General features: G+C 38.7%; 1 protein-coding gene across 11 annotated transcripts in view; it reads left to right on the forward strand.

Moving 5' to 3' along the window:
- mof (males absent on the first) overlaps positions 1–17853 on the forward strand; it is a 510758-nt gene that overhangs the window by 585 nt on the left and 492320 nt on the right. The window lies entirely within an intron of this gene.

Consider the following 17853-nt stretch of genomic DNA (forward strand, 5'->3'; position numbering starts at 1 on the left):
TATAAACAAGCGATTCAAACCCAGGCAATAATATTTCTTGTGCATAAAGGTTCTGAAGCTCGGGAGTGTCCATAACCCTAGTACTTATCCCGAAACTCTCTCCAGGTAAACTCCAGGTAAATAATGTAGAACTTACCCATACAGATTGCAAAAACGACTTGGGGGTTATGGTAATCAGCAACAGTAAACCAAGACAGCAGTGCCTAAGCGTACGTAATAAGGCAAACAGATTACTGGGATTTATATCAAGAAGTGTAAGATTTAGATTAGACTTAGATTTTGCCACCGAAGTGGCTAGTTTATTGTGCACCCCATATCCATCCTGTGGACGGTAGCGCGAGAGCATATGGATACACAAAAGGCCTAGGAACTAGGCCCCAAAGGGTTAACAGGAATACATATGGATTTATATCTACATATCTATAGTTCACTTACCTGTTACAAGCAAATTTAGGAAATTTGCTTAGTATATCTGGTATCTTATTTTCATTAATAAGATATCTTGACATGTCACATAGGTTATTATACTGTCTGTCTCTGTATTCCTCAATAAGTGGACAATTAAGCACATATGCCTGATCACATAATTTACATTTAGTTTGATCATCATCTGTGTGTCTCCCAAACTGCCAGAAGTACTTGTAACCAAGCCTAAGCCTGGCCACAACATCAGTCAGTCTGTTCACATTGCAATTTGCTCCATTAACATACTTATCTACGTTCATGTTATCATAGTGGGTTATAGATCTACTCAGGCTTCTAACTGCATTCCTATAACAATCATCTTCATTATTTACTTCTCTCCTAATATTATTCCTAATGCTAGACACAGTTATACCAAAGTTATATTCTACGTTCTCCTTCTGGATACTCTTCTTGGCTAACATATTGACTTTATCATGAAGGAGTAATCCAATGTGTGATGGGATCCATAGCAATTGTACATTAATTCCTTTGTCCCTAATTTTTGAGTATCTATACCTGGCTTCCCCAATGAGCATGTTGTTGGAGTCATTATATGAGCCAAGAGCCTTCAATGATGACATAGAATCAGTAATGATGATAGTCAAGCTCAGTGTCATAGGTTAGCTTTAGCGCCATTAGGATTGCAAACAATTCAGTTTGCAGTGTAGACGCCCAGTTGTTAATTCTTATGCCTAACTCAACAAATTTATTATCGTTCTTAACTAGGGAGGTGGCAACAAGAGCAGATGCAGCCCTGCCAGAAGACTCCTGTTTAGATCCATCAGTGTATATAACTTGTGATAACTTGTTACTACCAGCTAGGTGAGAAATTTCTTCTTGAGCAGTTGCTCTAACAAGAGATTTAAGGAAGGGATTACTAGCAATGAGCTTCTTGGGAGGGACTTGTAGGTATGTGATATTAAATGAACACATCTTCCATGGAGGGGTGAAATGCTCTTGTTGCCTACAGTGATACAGTTCATGCAGGTTATAAAACTTAATGCAATTGCACGTTTTCACAATCCATTTAGATCTGTGTGTATTTACCTCTAGACACTTGGTAAGATTCACTGTGACAGTGTCTGGTTCGTTTCTCAACATTCTAATACCGAGTACAGTGTTAATTTCAACAATCCTATCACTGATACTAGAAATACCAAGCTCCTTCCTCATGTTAAGAACTTTTGTAGATCTGGGACAGCCAAGAATAATCCTGAGAGCTTCATTTTGCATTAACTCCAAGGGTCGGAGAGAACTTTCTCTAGCTAATATCAACATGGGAGCAGCATAATCAATTAAGGACCTAACATAGGCTATGTACATCACTCTCACGATTCTCACATTTGCACCATAGTTGGGATTGTAGCCAGCAACAGCTTTGAGAGCATTTAGCCTAGCTTTACATTTCTTGTTTAGTTGTGGTATAGTGGATTTGTTAAAGGGTACATCTACACCAAGATATCTGTAAGTTTTAACGTAGCTAATGATTTCACCCTGCAAATAGATGGGTGGGGGATGTCGTTTGCTTGTTAATATCTTAGTTTTAGAGGAAGATATTATGAGGCCTAGTTGATTACAAATTGCTTGAACTTCATTAAGAATGGTATTCATCTTCTTATGCCCTGTTGTATGGATCATGATATCATCAGCATAGCTTATAGCTATATGTTTAGGTGAGGCAGGTAGAGCATTTAGGAGAGCATTTATCAGAATATTAAATAGCATGGGACTAAGAACTCCTCCCTGCGGTGTACCTAAAGACATTTCTTTAGAATCACTTCTGAAGCCTTGGTAAAGGACAGAGGATACTCTATTTGACAGGTATCCTATTATCCAGCAGAGTAAGCTACCACCAATATTCATTTTGGCTAGTTCATGTAGTATAACGGTTCTGTTCGCAATATCAAATGCAGATTTTAGATCAAGAAAAGTGGTAAAACTAGTAGAGGTGTGTGCAGTGAGAAAGGTGGAAATACAGTTCTGCACACTTTTACCTTTCATGAACCCATAGAGGTAGGGGGAAAGTTGATGTCTGATTCTGTAGTACAGTCTGTTAAGCATCATTCTTTCAAAAGTTTTACAAAGACAACTAGTTAAGGAGATCGGCCTAAATGTATCAGGCTGTTGGGGCTTAGGGATAGGCACAATGAGACTATTGGTCCAGGAAGTAGGAAGAACGCCCTCAATGTAACTGAGATTATACAGTGCCAACAAAGGGTTATCAGGCACGTGCCTTAGAGTTCTGAGAATATCATAGGTTATACCATCCTCTCCAGGAGCAGTTGATCGACCTTTGGTTAATGCAATATCTAATTCATACTCGGTAAAGAGGCAGTCACTCTCATCAATATTTTGGCTCATAAAATTAATCAGTTTCAACATTTCTTCAGAAGTACTCTCTAAATTTTTTCTAATATGAGATGGAAGGCTTTCATGCCTGGATGTTTTGAACCAGTCATTTATTAGGTCATTTGCTTTTTCAAGAGGAAAGGGATGAGCAACATTGCCAGTCTTTTTCCTGGTTATTTTATTTATACCTTTCCAAGCCAAACTCAAAGGGGTGGACCTATTTAATCCACTAACAAGCTGTTCCCATTCCTGTTGCCTAAGTTCTTCCTTTCTATTCCTTGCATTTGTTAGTGCAGCTTGGAACGTTCTGAGCAGGTCTGGGGTTCTACATTCACGGTATGCTTTACCAATCCTCCTAGCTGCATGTGTTAGATTGCGCAGCTGTGGATCATTATAGTATTTACATTGGTTTTTATTGTTATTTATAGTGGAGGGTTTTTGTTTCCTATTCCTGCCCACTTGATCTGTGAGAACACTCAATAGTGGTAATTAAATCATCATTAAATTTTTGTGTGCCAATGGGCTCGTAATTCTTATACCATTGATCCAAGTGGTTAATAAAGTTGTCTCTGTGTTCTGGTTTGAGAATAAGTTTCCTCCTTCTGTATTTAGCTCCTTGATTGCTGGAGATGTGATCAAGATTGACAGTTGTTAGTCTTGGGAAGTGATCAGATAGAAGATCATCAACTATGACAGAGTCATGCATCGTATATGATGTATTAAATCCAAGACACAGATCTAGTATGCCACCATATATGTGAGTAGGCTCAGTAGTGCCCACAATTCGAACATTATCATGCTCATTTAGCAATCTCACTAGTTTAGTTCCATTGGTGTTTGTTATAGACCCACCAATATTCTTATGTCTGGCATTAAAATCTCCAAGAATGATGGTAGGTTCACTATTGATGCGATCTGGTAAAGCATCAGGTCGAAGCTGGTTCGCTGGGGCATAGAGATTAAAAATGTTTATGGAAAAATTGCCTGCATATACTTTGACACCATGATACTGCATGTTAACTCGACTCTGCAAGGAAAGGAGTGAATGTGGCATTGTAGTGAGTTATTACAATCTCTTGCTCATAAGATGGTAAAACTATTATGCTTTGACTACAGTGTTTACCTGGAGTTTACCTGGAGAGAGTTTCGGGGGTCAACGCCCGGTCTGTGACCAGGCCTCCTGGTGGATCAGCCCCTGATCAACCAGGCTGTTGCTGCTGGCTGCACGCAAACCAACGTACGAGCCACAGCCCGGCTGATCAGGAACTGACTTTAGGTGCTTGTCCAGTGCCAGCTTGAAGACTGCCAGGGGTCTGTTGGTAATCCCCCTTATGTGTGCTGGGAGGCAGTTGAACAGTCTTGGGCCCCTGACACTTATTGTATGGTCTCTTAACGTGCTAGTGACACCCCTGCTTTTCATTGGGGGGATGGTGCATCGTCTGCCAAGTCTTTTGCTTTCGTAGCGAGTGATTTTCGTGTGCAAGTTCGGTACTAGTCCCTCTAGGATTTTCCAGGTGTATATAATCATGTATCTCTCCCTCCTGCGTTCCAGGGAATACAGGTTTAGAAACCTCAAGCGCTCCCAGTAATTGAGGTGTTTTATCTCCGTTATGCGCGCCGTGAAAGTTCTCTGTACATTTTCTAGGTCGGCAATTTCACCTGCCTTGAAAGGTGCTGTTAGAGTGCAGCAATATTCCAGCCTAGATAGAACAAGTGACCTGAAGAGTGTCATCATGGGCTTGGCCTCCCTAGTTTTGAAGGTTCTCATTATCCATCCTGTGCAGATACTTTAGAGCAAATAGCATAGTTTGTACGTCTTTATCTTCAGGACCTTTATTTTTAAGCATTTTTTGGCATTTTGGCAGCCAGTGATAAGGCAAGTCTTGAAGGCAAGAGTTATGGGCTTCTTTCTCACAAATTGCTGGAAGCTGAATGGAGATTGCTGCACTTTTGACATCATCACCATGCTCAAGAGCATCATCCTGATTACATATATTTATTAAACTTGTCAGGATCTGTTCAAGATGCTCAATTTTTTTCTGGAAATTTGTTATAATATGAGGAAGGTCAGGCGGATCCAATGCCTCTCCGGAGGATGGCACTTCTGGGTTAGTGCTTTCTTTAACACCTATCACCTTAACAGGTACCATGGTTACATTAGTGTTCTCTGTTTCATCATTCATTGCAGGTAGGTCCTGTGCATCTGACTCATCTCCAATTTCCAGGGAGGTTACCTGTGTGGTGTCCGTCTGACTGTTGTAGTTGTGTGTATTGGGAGAAATGACAAACTCATCCCCATATTCAGGTGTAGCCATAGGTATCTGTAGTGGCAGACCAGTAGTTCCATATGTGCTAGCAGGGATGGCTAGCTCCTCCACAGCTGGTGTGTGTGATGGCATTCTGGTATCACCAGAATCCTTTGCAGTGAGGTGGGGTTCTTGCACACTTTGCAGAGGTTCAGTCTCAGATCTGTAAGCAACAGAAGTCCAGCGGTTATTTTACAGCTTTACACATCATTAGTAAGGCTTCACCTAGATTATGCAGCTGAGTTCTGGTCTCCATATTACAGAATGGATATAAATTCGCTAGAAAATATCCAGCGTAGAATGACCAAATTAATGCATACCATTAGAAATCTTCCGTACGTAGAACGATTGAAGACTCTTAAACTACATTCACTTGTAAGACGAAGAATGAGGGGAGACATGATCGAAGTGTATAAGTGGAAGATGGGTATTAACAAAGGGGATATAAATAAGGTTTTGAAGATATCACTTCAAGAAAGAACCCGCAATAATGGATTCAAATTAGATAAGTTTAGATTTTGAAAGGATATAGGAAAGTATTGGTTTGGAAATAGGGTAGTTGATGAGTGGAACAGTCTGCCTAGTAGAGTTATTGAAGCTAAAACGTTGGGTAGTTTCAAATTTAGGTTAGATAAATACATGAGAGGGGTTGGATTTGAGTGAGATTTGCATAATGAGTAAATGGAGTCATCAAAGCTTGATTCTTGGGTAGCATTGTAAGTTGGGTTGGGCAAATATTTTGTTAGTGGGAAGGATCGTCAAGGACCTGCCTAGTATGCGCCAACAGGCCTGCTGCAGTGTTCCTCCTTTATGTTCTTATGTAAATACTTGCACAGTAAAAAGACTGTATGCAGCCTATGTGCTAACCTGTTCAGTGTTAACGCTGTCCTGTTGTTACAGTAATCTTAGTTTAAAAAGTTCTGTAAGTTTATTAGGGTACAGTTACACAAGTTTTGGATGATACAGTGGTCATATATAATAACATGTGTAAATTACCTAGGATAACCCAGAAAAGTCAATGACCTATTTCCATTTTGGTCTTAATAATACCTGACTTATGAAATTTTGTTAGGATTTTTAATAAGGAATATCCGCTAGGAATTTTCATTGACCTAAGAAAAGCGTTTGACACAGTAGACCACGGCATCCTACTCCACAAACTTGACCACTATGGTATAAGAGGCCATGTGCTTGCATATTTTAAATCCTACCTTTCTAATAGGTATCAGTATGTCACCATTAAATACAGCCTCATCAATACAGCCACTTGATCCTGGAGTTCCGCAGGGAAGTGTCCTTGGACCCCTGCTCTTCCTCATTTACATCAATGATCTTCCAAACATATCCCAACACCTGAAACCCATTCTCTTTGCTGACGACACGACTTATGTCATCTCCCACCCTAATCTTGCCACCCTCAACACCATTGTTAATGAGGAGCTGCTCAAAATATCGACTTGGATGACAGCCAATAAACTTACACTTAACACTGGCAAAACCTACTATATTATGTTTGGTAGCAGAGCAGGTGTTGCGCAACTTTAAGATCGACAACACTCTGCCAGACATAACGAGGGCAAATTCCTTGGCCTATACCTCGACAACAACCTAAATTTCAGCACCCATATCCAACACATAACAAAAAAAGTATCCAAAATGGTGGGGATCCTCTCCAAGATACGATACTACGTACCACAAACTGCCCTTCTCACACTATACCATTCACTTATACTATATCCATACCTCACCTATGCTATCTGTGCTTGGGGTTCAACTGCAGCAACACACCTTAAGCCAATAATAACCCAACAAAAAGCCACAGTAAGAATAATCACTAAATCCCATCCCTGGCAACACACCCCCCCCACTCTTCATAGATCTAAACTTACTCCCTGTTCAGAACATCCACACTTACTACTGTGCAATCTATATCTACAGGACCTTAAATTCCAATATTAACCTTGATCTAAAATGCTTTCTTGATAGTTGTGACAAGATCCACAGGCATAACACCAGACACAAACATCTCTGACATTCCCCCATGTTCAACTAAACCTTTACAAAAATTCAATGTATTTCAAAGGACCTAAAATCTTGAACACCCTACCTGAAAACTAGAAATGCAGACACATTCATCACTTTCAGAACTACAGTTAGAAAACATATTATCTCCCTGATCCACCCCGACAACTAACTACATGATAACCACCTGGTGGTTCACAGTTACACTTACTCACCCACTGACTATAAACCCAGAAATACTAATCTTAAAATAATAAATCCTAACTAGTCATAAGTTTGCCTATGATACTCCAATATAGACACTTTGTATTGTCCCAAAACAAAAGCATTCACATTGCTAAACTCACAAATTATGATGTAGTCACTTAGCCTTGATACCATAATCTGTAAGGATTTAATGTTAGGAATTAATCTAAGTCTGCTCGAAATGCCTAGCCATGCTAGGTGTCCTAGTGGCCCCTCTGTAATTAGTATTTTAATACATGTAAATCACACAATACCCAAAACTTGTAAACCCCACATTGTAACCCTTATAGAGAATAAACTTGAATTGAATTGAATTAATCCAGAGGTTAACAACCCAAGATAACCCAATAATGTCTGTGGATCATCAGGGACTGTTGGTCTTATTTCCATTGGGGTCCTTTATCTTCTCGGGAGGTGACCCACAATAGTTGACTGACACTCGGGTATCTACTTACTGCTAGGTGAACAAGGATATCAAGTGTAAAGAAACTTGCCTAGTATTTCACCTGTGTAGAAGTGCAATTCCCCACTCCCTCATTGTTTCAGCTGAGAACATTACCATCTGAGCCATGAGTAGCCTGACTACGTATTAGAGTAAAAATCAGTTGTGATTATTAGCAAGACAGGACTCGCAGCAATGGTTTCAAGTTGGAAAAGTTGAGATTCAGGAAGGACATGGGAAAGCACTGGTTTGGTAATAGAGTTGTGAATGAGTGGAACAAACTCCCGAGTACCGTCATAAAAGCTAAGACCTTGTGTAGTTTTAACCCTTTGAGGGTCGACAGGCCCTCTCAGAGACTCGTTCTCAGGTTTGGCCAAATTTAAAAAAAAAAATAATTTTCTCTTGTGAAAAGATAGAGAATCTTTTTCCCATCACAATGACACCAAAAGTTTGAAATTTAATGGAAAACTTATGGAATTATGCTCTCGCGAAGTTAGCGGTCTCAGCTATGTTTATGCATCGGCGATTTTGCTCACTTTGAGCCCCATTTTTGGCCAGTTCCACTGTACTAGTCGACAAAAAACATCAATATTTCGCTAGAACTCCATTTTTTCTATCAAATGAGTGCAAGAAACCACCCATTTATCAATTTCAACTATACAGTACAGTGGTCAGAATTTAGCAATTTTGCCAGTTTCACACAAATTTTAAAAGATGCCAATTTCCGAATAGGGTCCAGAATAAACAAGAAAGACATTTCTGGCACTAAAATGATATTTCCTCTGTGAATTAGTCACGTCTCAAGGCCCCTCTTATATTCTTTTGCTTTCCACTTCGAATTTTTATTCACGCAAAAAATAGAAGATTTACTGTTATGCAGACTACTGCATTAGTGTAAAAAATGGTATAAATAATATTGGCGCACTTGCGAAAGAATATTACTCACCAGTTGACGTGTATTGGACGCTTGGCATGATTTGTTTACTTTTGAACTCTGGTAAAAATCGAACATTTCTTCTACTTTAAGCTCAATTTCAAGGTATTTTTTATTGTAAAACCAGTCAGAATCATATCAATTTCTGTAATATGTCTTCCATTCTATAAAATGAGACCAAGAAAACTAGAATACAACAATAAATACCATACGAAAATACAGTGCAAAGTCGCTGTTTTATTCCAAAAAAAACGGTCAGTTTTTTTTTTCTCATTATGCACTGTGTGCTGCAGGATTTGTTTACTGTGCACACTGACCACATAGACCCATTCTTTCATATGTAGGCCTACCAGCTTTCTCCCACTAGATTTGAGGGCTCTAGAATTTAGGCGTACTAGTACATCATGGACCCTGGATCGTAAGCTGTACTAGTACGGCCGAAACCCTCAAAGGGTTAAAAATAGGTTGGATAAATACACGAGTGGGTGTGGGTGGGTGTGAGTTGGACCTGACTAGCTTGGGCTACCAGGTCTGGTGCCGTGCTCCTTAAGTGGAAGTGACCTGACTACGTGGTTATTGTTCAAGGCTGGGGGGTGGTATGGACCTGCTTTGCATGGGTCAGTAGGCCTGTTGCAGTGTTCCTTCTTTCTTATGTTTTTAAATCAAATGCATGAAAATAAATTACAATAAGAAATAAAATAGGAATAAAATAAACTGAATAAATTAAGTGAACATTAACCCTTTGACTGTCGAAAGGCCCAATCCTTAAGTGTCTCCTGGTGTCGCAAAATATTAAATAAAAACAAAAAAATTTTTCTTATGAAAATGTTAAGATTATTTTTCTGTTTGTTTTAGTCCAAAAAAATTTTTTTCCCCATCAGTACTTACCGAGATATAGAGGCATGAGGTTTGCAGAAAATGAGCCGCATATGGCAACAGTGGCGACTGCAGCTCTCCTGGTAAACTTTGGTTTACTTTTATTCGACGGTTTCTTATTTTTTTCACTATTTTATTTTTCACATAACTTTTGTGGCTTGTGAGACCAAAGTATGGTGCATTGTTGATATATACACTCATTGAATGTAACACAATTATTTATTTATTTATTTATTTCCAATTTGAGCACACATACAGAGGTACAAAAAAAATACAGATAAGAGCAGCATGCCAAAGCCACTTATACTATGCATAGCATTACGGGCTGGCTTAAAATTAACTTAAGATTAACTAAGCAATGATGAAATCAGTGATAAAACATTAATGTAAACAGATTACTATAAAGCACAAGTGAGTATTACAAAGACAGGTCATATGGTTGCATGCATTGTTGTACATTCAGTCGTATGGAGTATTCTGTTAGGTAGTGTATTTAAAAAATAATAAAGTTAGATTCGGTTTTAGGTTTAACATTTATGTGATATAATTGTGAGAAACATTTAAGATATACAATTTATAAGGTTCAGTTATTCAGTATTTATTTGGTTTTGGGTGAGTAAGTGATCTTTGAGAAGAGACTTGAATTTATAAACAGGTAGTGTTTCTTTTATATTTACAGGTAATGAATTCCAGATTTTAGGGCCTTTTATGTGCATTGAGTTTTTGCATAGCGTGAGATGGACACGAGGAACATCAAAGAGTGATCTGTGCCTTGTGTTATGGTCATGTGTTCTGTTGAGGTTGGCAAGGAGATGTTTGAGGGGAGGGTTAATATCAGAGTTAAGTGTTCTATGTATGTAATAGGTGCAGTAATAAGTATGGATGTTTTGTATGGTGAGTAGGTTTAGTGTATTGAATATTGGTGGAGTGTGCTGCCTGTAGTGAGAATTTGTTATCATTCTAACTGCAGCCTTTTGTTGAGTAATTAGTGGTCTGAGATGGTTAATTGTTGTTGAGCCTCATGCACAAATTCCATAGGTGAGATAGGGGTAAATAAGAGAGTGATATAGGGCCAGGAGGGCTGACTGTGGAACATAGTACCGTATCTTCGATAGTATGCCTACAGTCTTGGAAATTTTCTTAGAAATTTGTTGTATATGTGTATGAAATTTGAGTCTATTATCAAGGTGGATTCCTAAGAATTTTCCCTCTGTTAGTTTTGTGATAGGTGATCCGTTTATCATTATGTTAAGAGGGACATCTGTAGCTCTGTTACCAAACTGAATGAAGTAGGTTTTGTCAATGTTTAGTGTAAGTTTGTTAGTCCTCATCCAGGTAGATATTTTCTGTAATTCGGTATTTACAGTATTGGCTAGCGTGACTGGGCTCGGGTGAGAGAAGACGTATTTAGTGTCATCTGCAAATAGTGTGGGTTTGAGTAATTGCGAAGCATTTGGAAGGTCATTTATGTATAGGAGAAAGAGAAGAGGGCCAAGGACACTTCCCTGTGGGACACCAACTGTAATTGGTTGCGCAGAAGAGTTTGCCCCATTTGCGTACACATATTGGCTTCTGTTGCTGAGGTATGACTTGAGGTAGTTGAGGGAGTGCCCTCTTATACCATAGTGTGACAATTTTACGTGGAGCAAGTCATGGTCATGGGACTTCTTTTTTTCTCTATTGTAGTGTATATATGTTCTAGCATGTGTATAATAGCATCATTAGTATTTTTATTAGGCCTGAATCCAAATTGGCAGGGGTTGAGTATGTTTTGGGAGATAAGGTAGGAGTAGATTTGTTTATGAATTAATTTTTCGAAGATTTTTGAGAGAGGGTGTAAGTTGGATATTGGCCTATAGTTATTCAACTCTATTTGGTCTCCTCCTTTGTGGATCGGGGTGACCCTTGCTATTTTGAGTACTGTAGGGAAGGTGGAGGATTCAATGGATTTGTTAAAGAGTGTTGCAATGATTGGTGATAGCACTTGTGACACTTTTTTGTATATAAAGGGTGGTAAGGTATTTAAATCTCCTGCCTTGTTTTTTAGTGCGTTGATAATAAGGGAGACTTCGTATGGGTTAGTCGGAGCTAGGAACAGTGTGTTCGGGTAGTTGCCGGTGAGGTAGTCATTTGGTGGGGTATCTGAGCTTGGGATTTTATTGGCAAGGTTTTGTCCTATAGTGGAGAAGAAATCATTGAGTCTGTTTGCTGTTTCTGTTGGTGGGAGTTGGGGTTCATCTGATTTTGCTAATTTTATTTCGCTATTTCGTGATATCTTTTTTGTTCCCAGAATTTCTGATAGGGTTTTCCAGGTCTTTTTTATATCACCTCGTAAGTTGGATAATCTGTTCTCATAATACAATTTTTTTGCCCTTCTTATCAGGCTGGTTAGGATTGACGAGTAACGTTTTGTTTGGTCTCTGGTTATGTGACCCATTCTGTACTGTTTTTCATATTGGTGTTTTGTATTTATGGATTTGAGAATGCAGGGTGTTAGCCAGGGACTGTTCAGTCTCTTTGCTGTCATCTGTTTAGTTTTTTTAGGGCAGTGCTTGTTATAGAGGTATTGGTTTTTTTTTAGAAAATTATTAATACATTCGTCAATATCTGTATAGGTTTCTAGCTCAGTGTGCCAATCAATGTTTGTTATTGCTGTTGTGAAGTTATTAATGGCTGCCTCATTGTGAAGTCTGAAGGTGACTTTAGTAGTGTCTTGGGGTAGTTTACCAAGAGTTGTTATGAGGAAAGTAGGGTAGTGGTCTGTGGTATTATCTGTAATTATGCCTGATTTTAAAGGGGATATGGTGTTGGTCCAGATGTGGTCAAGTAGGGAAACACTAGTCTCTGTAACTCTTGTAGGTTTTGTTACTGTTGGTAGTAACATACAGTTACTCATTGTGTTTGTGAATTCAGTAACGTGTGGGTCCTGGTCTTGCAGGAGATTTATATTGAAGTCACCTGAGAGTAGTAAGTGATCTTTGTTCATGCGTGCATCAGTTATCATACTTCCTAGATTTTGACTAAATTGGCTAATGTTTGACTGTGGAACTCTGTAGATGTTTATCAATGTGAGAGGTTTTTGTAGGTACTTGGATTTGAATTTAGCTATTATATGCATGAGCGTGTTTGATAGGAGTGAATGGAGACAAATGGTTTTTAATACTTGACGTGCTGTTGGAGTGTGAGCAAAGTAACATTTATGAAGGGGTTCAGGGAAACCAGCAGGCCGGACTTGAGTCCTGGAGATGGGAAGTACAGTGCCTGCACTCTGAAGGAGGGGTGTTAATGTTGCAGTTTAAAAACTGTAGTGTAAAGCACCCTTCTGGCAAGACAGTGATGGAGTGAATGATGGTGAAAGTTTTTCTTTTTCGGGCCACCCTGCCTTGGCGGGAATCGGCCAGTGTGATAATAAATAATAAATAAAAAAAATATATTCCCCATGTTCATCCCTTGTGCAAGTATTAGTGATACATTCTAGTTGGTCTGAGTAGTATATGGCTGTGCCACCCCCTTGTTGGTCTGGCCTACAGTTGTGTATGGCTGTGTAACCAGGAATGGCATAGACATCTGTACTATCAGGCTTTAGCCAGGTTTCAGTTAGTGTAATGATGGACATATTGGCATGTAAGGAATTTAGTAATGCTATGAGGTCATCGTAATGCTTGCTTTAAGATCTGATATTGTAGTTAAAGATAGTTATGTTGTTGTTGGCACTGAGAAGTGCCTTTGATTGTTCTGCAGTGTAGTAATTACAGTAACTGTTTGATTCATTTAAGTCATTAAATAAGAGGTTGGTATCAGGATCAATGCTTGTAATCATAAGATTTGTAGTGAATCTATAGTTTGAATTAAGTATAAAACAAAGTAAATAGTCTTAACCTAAAAAATAGCACCTGGATTATTTAACAAATGTAAAATAATGAGCTAAGGGACTAATACAAATAAAGTGATGATCAAATAGTGGAGCTTGGGAATATGATAGTAGGTAGTACTATAAAGGTAATTTTTTAAAGTTAGAATTATAGTATAAAATTATAATATAAAAGGGACTAATATAGGTTGTGGTGAACAATAAAGTGGTAATCAAATAAATGAGCTTTGGAATATAATGGCAAAATTGTGAACTTCTTCTACTTTAGCACCTAAGAATAGCACCTTGATTATTTTAACAATTGTGAATATATAAACTAGGATAGTTATATAAAGCTAAAATAAAGGAGAAAATATATAAGGGACTAAAATTAAGTAATGGTAAGCAAAGTTAAATGGACAGATGGTAGGAATTATAATATAAACTTATAATATAAAAATACAATTTGAAATGGTACTTGCAATTGCACTAGAGTCTGGTATAGGTTGTTGACAAGATCAAGATTATAACTAGATTTAAATTGACAAAATAAAATTCACAGTTAAAGTACCAAAAGAATAATAGTAAAAAATAACAATGGTAATGTCTTGGTTATAATATGATAGTAAGAGGGTAGACAGGTACACAGGTACAAGGGACAGTATAAAGGTTGGGGTTGAATATAAAAACTTGAAAATTTGGCTACAAAATGTTATGGGAAGTATAAAATAATGTTTAATGTACAAAAGTAAAATTGACTGGTAGTAAATATGGTGTTTAATAAAATTTTAGTAAGTAATAATGATTACAAAAAAGTGAAAAAGTAATGTTTATTTCATTCAATATTGCACTGGTAGTTATACTTGAGGTTATATGGCAGTACAAGGTAATTAAGAGTAATCTAGGATAGTAAATGTGGTATTAAAACAGGTAAAGGTAATTAGACAAGTAATGGTTATTAAATGTCAAAAATGTTAAGAGTAAATTGAAATTTTAGTAAAAATGATATTTATTAATTTTAGTAAGTAATATCAATTGATAGTATTTAAAAAAATATGAGGTAGTAATATGGACAGAGAAAGTATCAATTCAGCTAATGTTTAAGCGAACAATAGTAAATAAGAAAATCACATAAGGTGACTTATGCTTACTAGTAAAATCACAAAATGAGGTAGTTGATTATTTAATTACTAAGAGATTGTACAATGAAATTTGAACAATAATGGAGCAAAACGTACACTACACTACGTAGGCTTTTAAGTTGGACATTGTTTAGTTATTCTCTGTAAGATTAGTATCCCTGAGAAATCGTGATAGATCATTCTCATTCGTGATTGTGTACAGTTGACCTACATTTGTTTTCCTAACTAGAATTTTCCCATCCCGTGTGAAGCATTGGTGTATTGTGTCATTATTCTCTCGCTTAAGTTTTCTGACTCTATACAGGAGGTTCTGACGTTTTTTGGTAAGACACTCGTTTATGTATAGCAAAACACTAGTATCATAATGTTCATAAAACCTGTTTACACAAACAATATAAAAAATTATTACGATTGTTCTATAATATATATACATATGTACAATCACTGGACACTTTTCTAGAACGCTGCAGCTTGTGGAATTCTTTGAAACATGGGTATAAGCACAATGGTGTTTTACACTCCTCACACATAAAACGAGTGTCTGCGTTTTTGTGGGCGTTTTGTGGTATGTCCACAGACAAAACGCCTCTTCTGAGCATTTTACTTGAGAGCAGTAGCAGGCAGTGGAATGGGGTAGTGATCACCAGGCCTCAGACGAGAGGACATGTGTTGATAATTTCATGGGCGCTGGTCTGTTTTAAGTGTTGTTCCTTGGTACTTGAATATTATTTGTCTGATGACTGACAAACAAAATTCACCGTATTTGGGATTGTTGTTGGTCTTCAACTTGTACATATTATAAGCATTCACCATGGAAATGCCAAGAAGATTGAAAAAGAGTTTTATGTACCACTTATAACTCTTGTGAACACAATCAGCAAACCCAATCTGCATGTCACATTTGTCCACTAAGCACATATTGAGGTTGTAATCCATCACAGCTGCAGGTTTTACAATGGGCTCATTGGTCTCTCTATTTTGCTTGCCACTATCTACCATTTCGTGTCGGTGAACTGATGTCAACAGTGACATCACGTTTGTCATGCCACCGAAATGCCATGATGTCATTGGCAGCAAACACCTGCACGTCACCTCTATGACTGCCAGCGTCGAACCTAGGCATATGCTTACGATTTCCACACACTGTGCCACACACATCTGTCATATTCACTCTCAAGAAATCACTGAGTAAAGAGCTTGTGTACCAGTTGTCAGTATATAAAATATGCCCCTTGCCAAGATATGGTTCTGTCATTGTTCTAACCACATCACCAGAGATACCCAGTAACTTCCTGGTATCTTGAAATGTTTTACTGCCAGTGTACACAATTATATCCAAAGCCAGACCAGTTTTGCAATCACACAGAACAAATAACTTTATACCAAAGTATTTCCTCTTGCTTGGTATATACTGCTTGAATGAGAGTCTTCCTTTGAACAGAATCAAAGACACATCAATAACAAGCTTCCTGAAGGGATAAAAATAAATACAGCACTTTTGTTTCAGGTACATACACATTTCTGATCTTGTATAACCTGTCGCTTCTGTCAGGCCTTGTTTTGTCTGAAAAGTGTAGCATACGTAACAGTAACACAAATCTATTCACTGGTATAATGTCGCTGAAAGCTGGGGTTGAAATCAGGTGGTCTGTCGACCAGTATGTGTTGACAGTGTACTTATACACATGTGGCATAAGCATTATTGTGGCAAAGAATAGATACATCTCTGCCACAGTTGTCCTTCCACTGGTGTAGGTGTGATCTTGGTGAAAGAATTGTTTGCCATGGTGTACTCAAAATATGTATTGCTTTCCTCAACAATAATGTCCATCAGGGGTTCATCGAAGAACAACTGAAAGCATTCCAGTTCAGTGGCATTGTTCCCAAGTGTACATGATGGCCATATTCCACTTTGTGTTTTATCAGTCATGGGGACTGGGAACAAACTCGTCACCTTGCTTCCAATCCCAGGTGCTCTCAGCTGGTGGGTTCTGGATATTGAAACGTGGTTGTGGTTGTGCAGGTTGTGTGGTTGTTGTGGGAGTGTGAGGTTGGGTGAGGCTGGTTGTAGTTGTGCAGAGTCAGCAGCGTCGGTAGTAGAGTGGCCCGCTGCTGGTGTCGCATGACTCGTGCCACCATCACTATCACCACCACCACTTGCTGCCTCACTCACATCATTCATACCCATCGTAATAATATCGTCGTCTTCACTATCAGGTCGTGGTGTAGGGCCACATGATGTGCTTTGAGATTTACTCCTTTCCATTGGAACAGCATATGACACACTACCAGACCGCATGCTACGTCGTATATACTGCCGCTTCACTGGGGAATATTCACCCTCGCTGTCGCAACTAGAACTGCTTTCAATAGCTTTGAATCATTATCGCTTTCACTGCTCACATCTGAGTCTTGTACATGGGCAAATAGTTTCCTCGTTCGTCCTGGTACAGGTGAACGTGAACGAGCCGGCCCAGTACCAGAAGTGGAAGGTCGTGGGTCATCTGGGTTTTCATCACTAATTACATTATCCTGGGCACTCTTTTCGGTCACACCCACTTGAAAACCATGGAATTCACTTTCACTGACACTTCCATCGCTGTTAGAGCTATCACTTGGGAACAAAAGACCTCCCGTCCGCCGAGGAGTGAGGAACTTCTTTCCGCAAGGCATGGTGAAAATGGACTACCATGGTGTTCCCACAATGCACTGCTGAGTCCCAGATTTTTTTTCACAGGGTGCACACCCACCACTCAGACCCATTCTCTCTCGTGTAGGCCTACCAGCCCTCCCGCTTGATTTGAAGCCGCTAGAATTTATGCGTATAGATACGTCAAACACGGTATCTCGTGAGACGTATATATACGACCGAAACAGTCAAGGGGTTAAAAGAAAAATCAGTTTTATATAACATTTACAGTGGAACCCCGAGTTTCGGCTGCCCTGAGTTTCAACTGCTTTTTTCGGCTAAATTTTGTCCCGAGTTTCGGCCTGTGCACCGTGTTTCAGCCAGCGTACCAGACCTGTCCACCTGCTGTTATTGCAAAAGGTGTTGACATATTCACCAGTGGTGGAGGCAGTGGTTGAGGCAATAATAAGTCCTCCTTCTCTCCTCCTCCCTATCTTCCAGATGCCAACAAGAATCTTCAATAAGGTACATTAATGTTTATTTAAGTGTTTATTTAAATGTTTATTTAAATGTTTATTTATCAATTTCATTA

Source organism: Cherax quadricarinatus, chromosome 6 (genome assembly GCF_038502225.1).
Source record: "Cherax quadricarinatus isolate ZL_2023a chromosome 6, ASM3850222v1, whole genome shotgun sequence".
NCBI lineage: Eukaryota > Metazoa > Arthropoda > Malacostraca > Decapoda > Parastacidae > Cherax > Cherax quadricarinatus.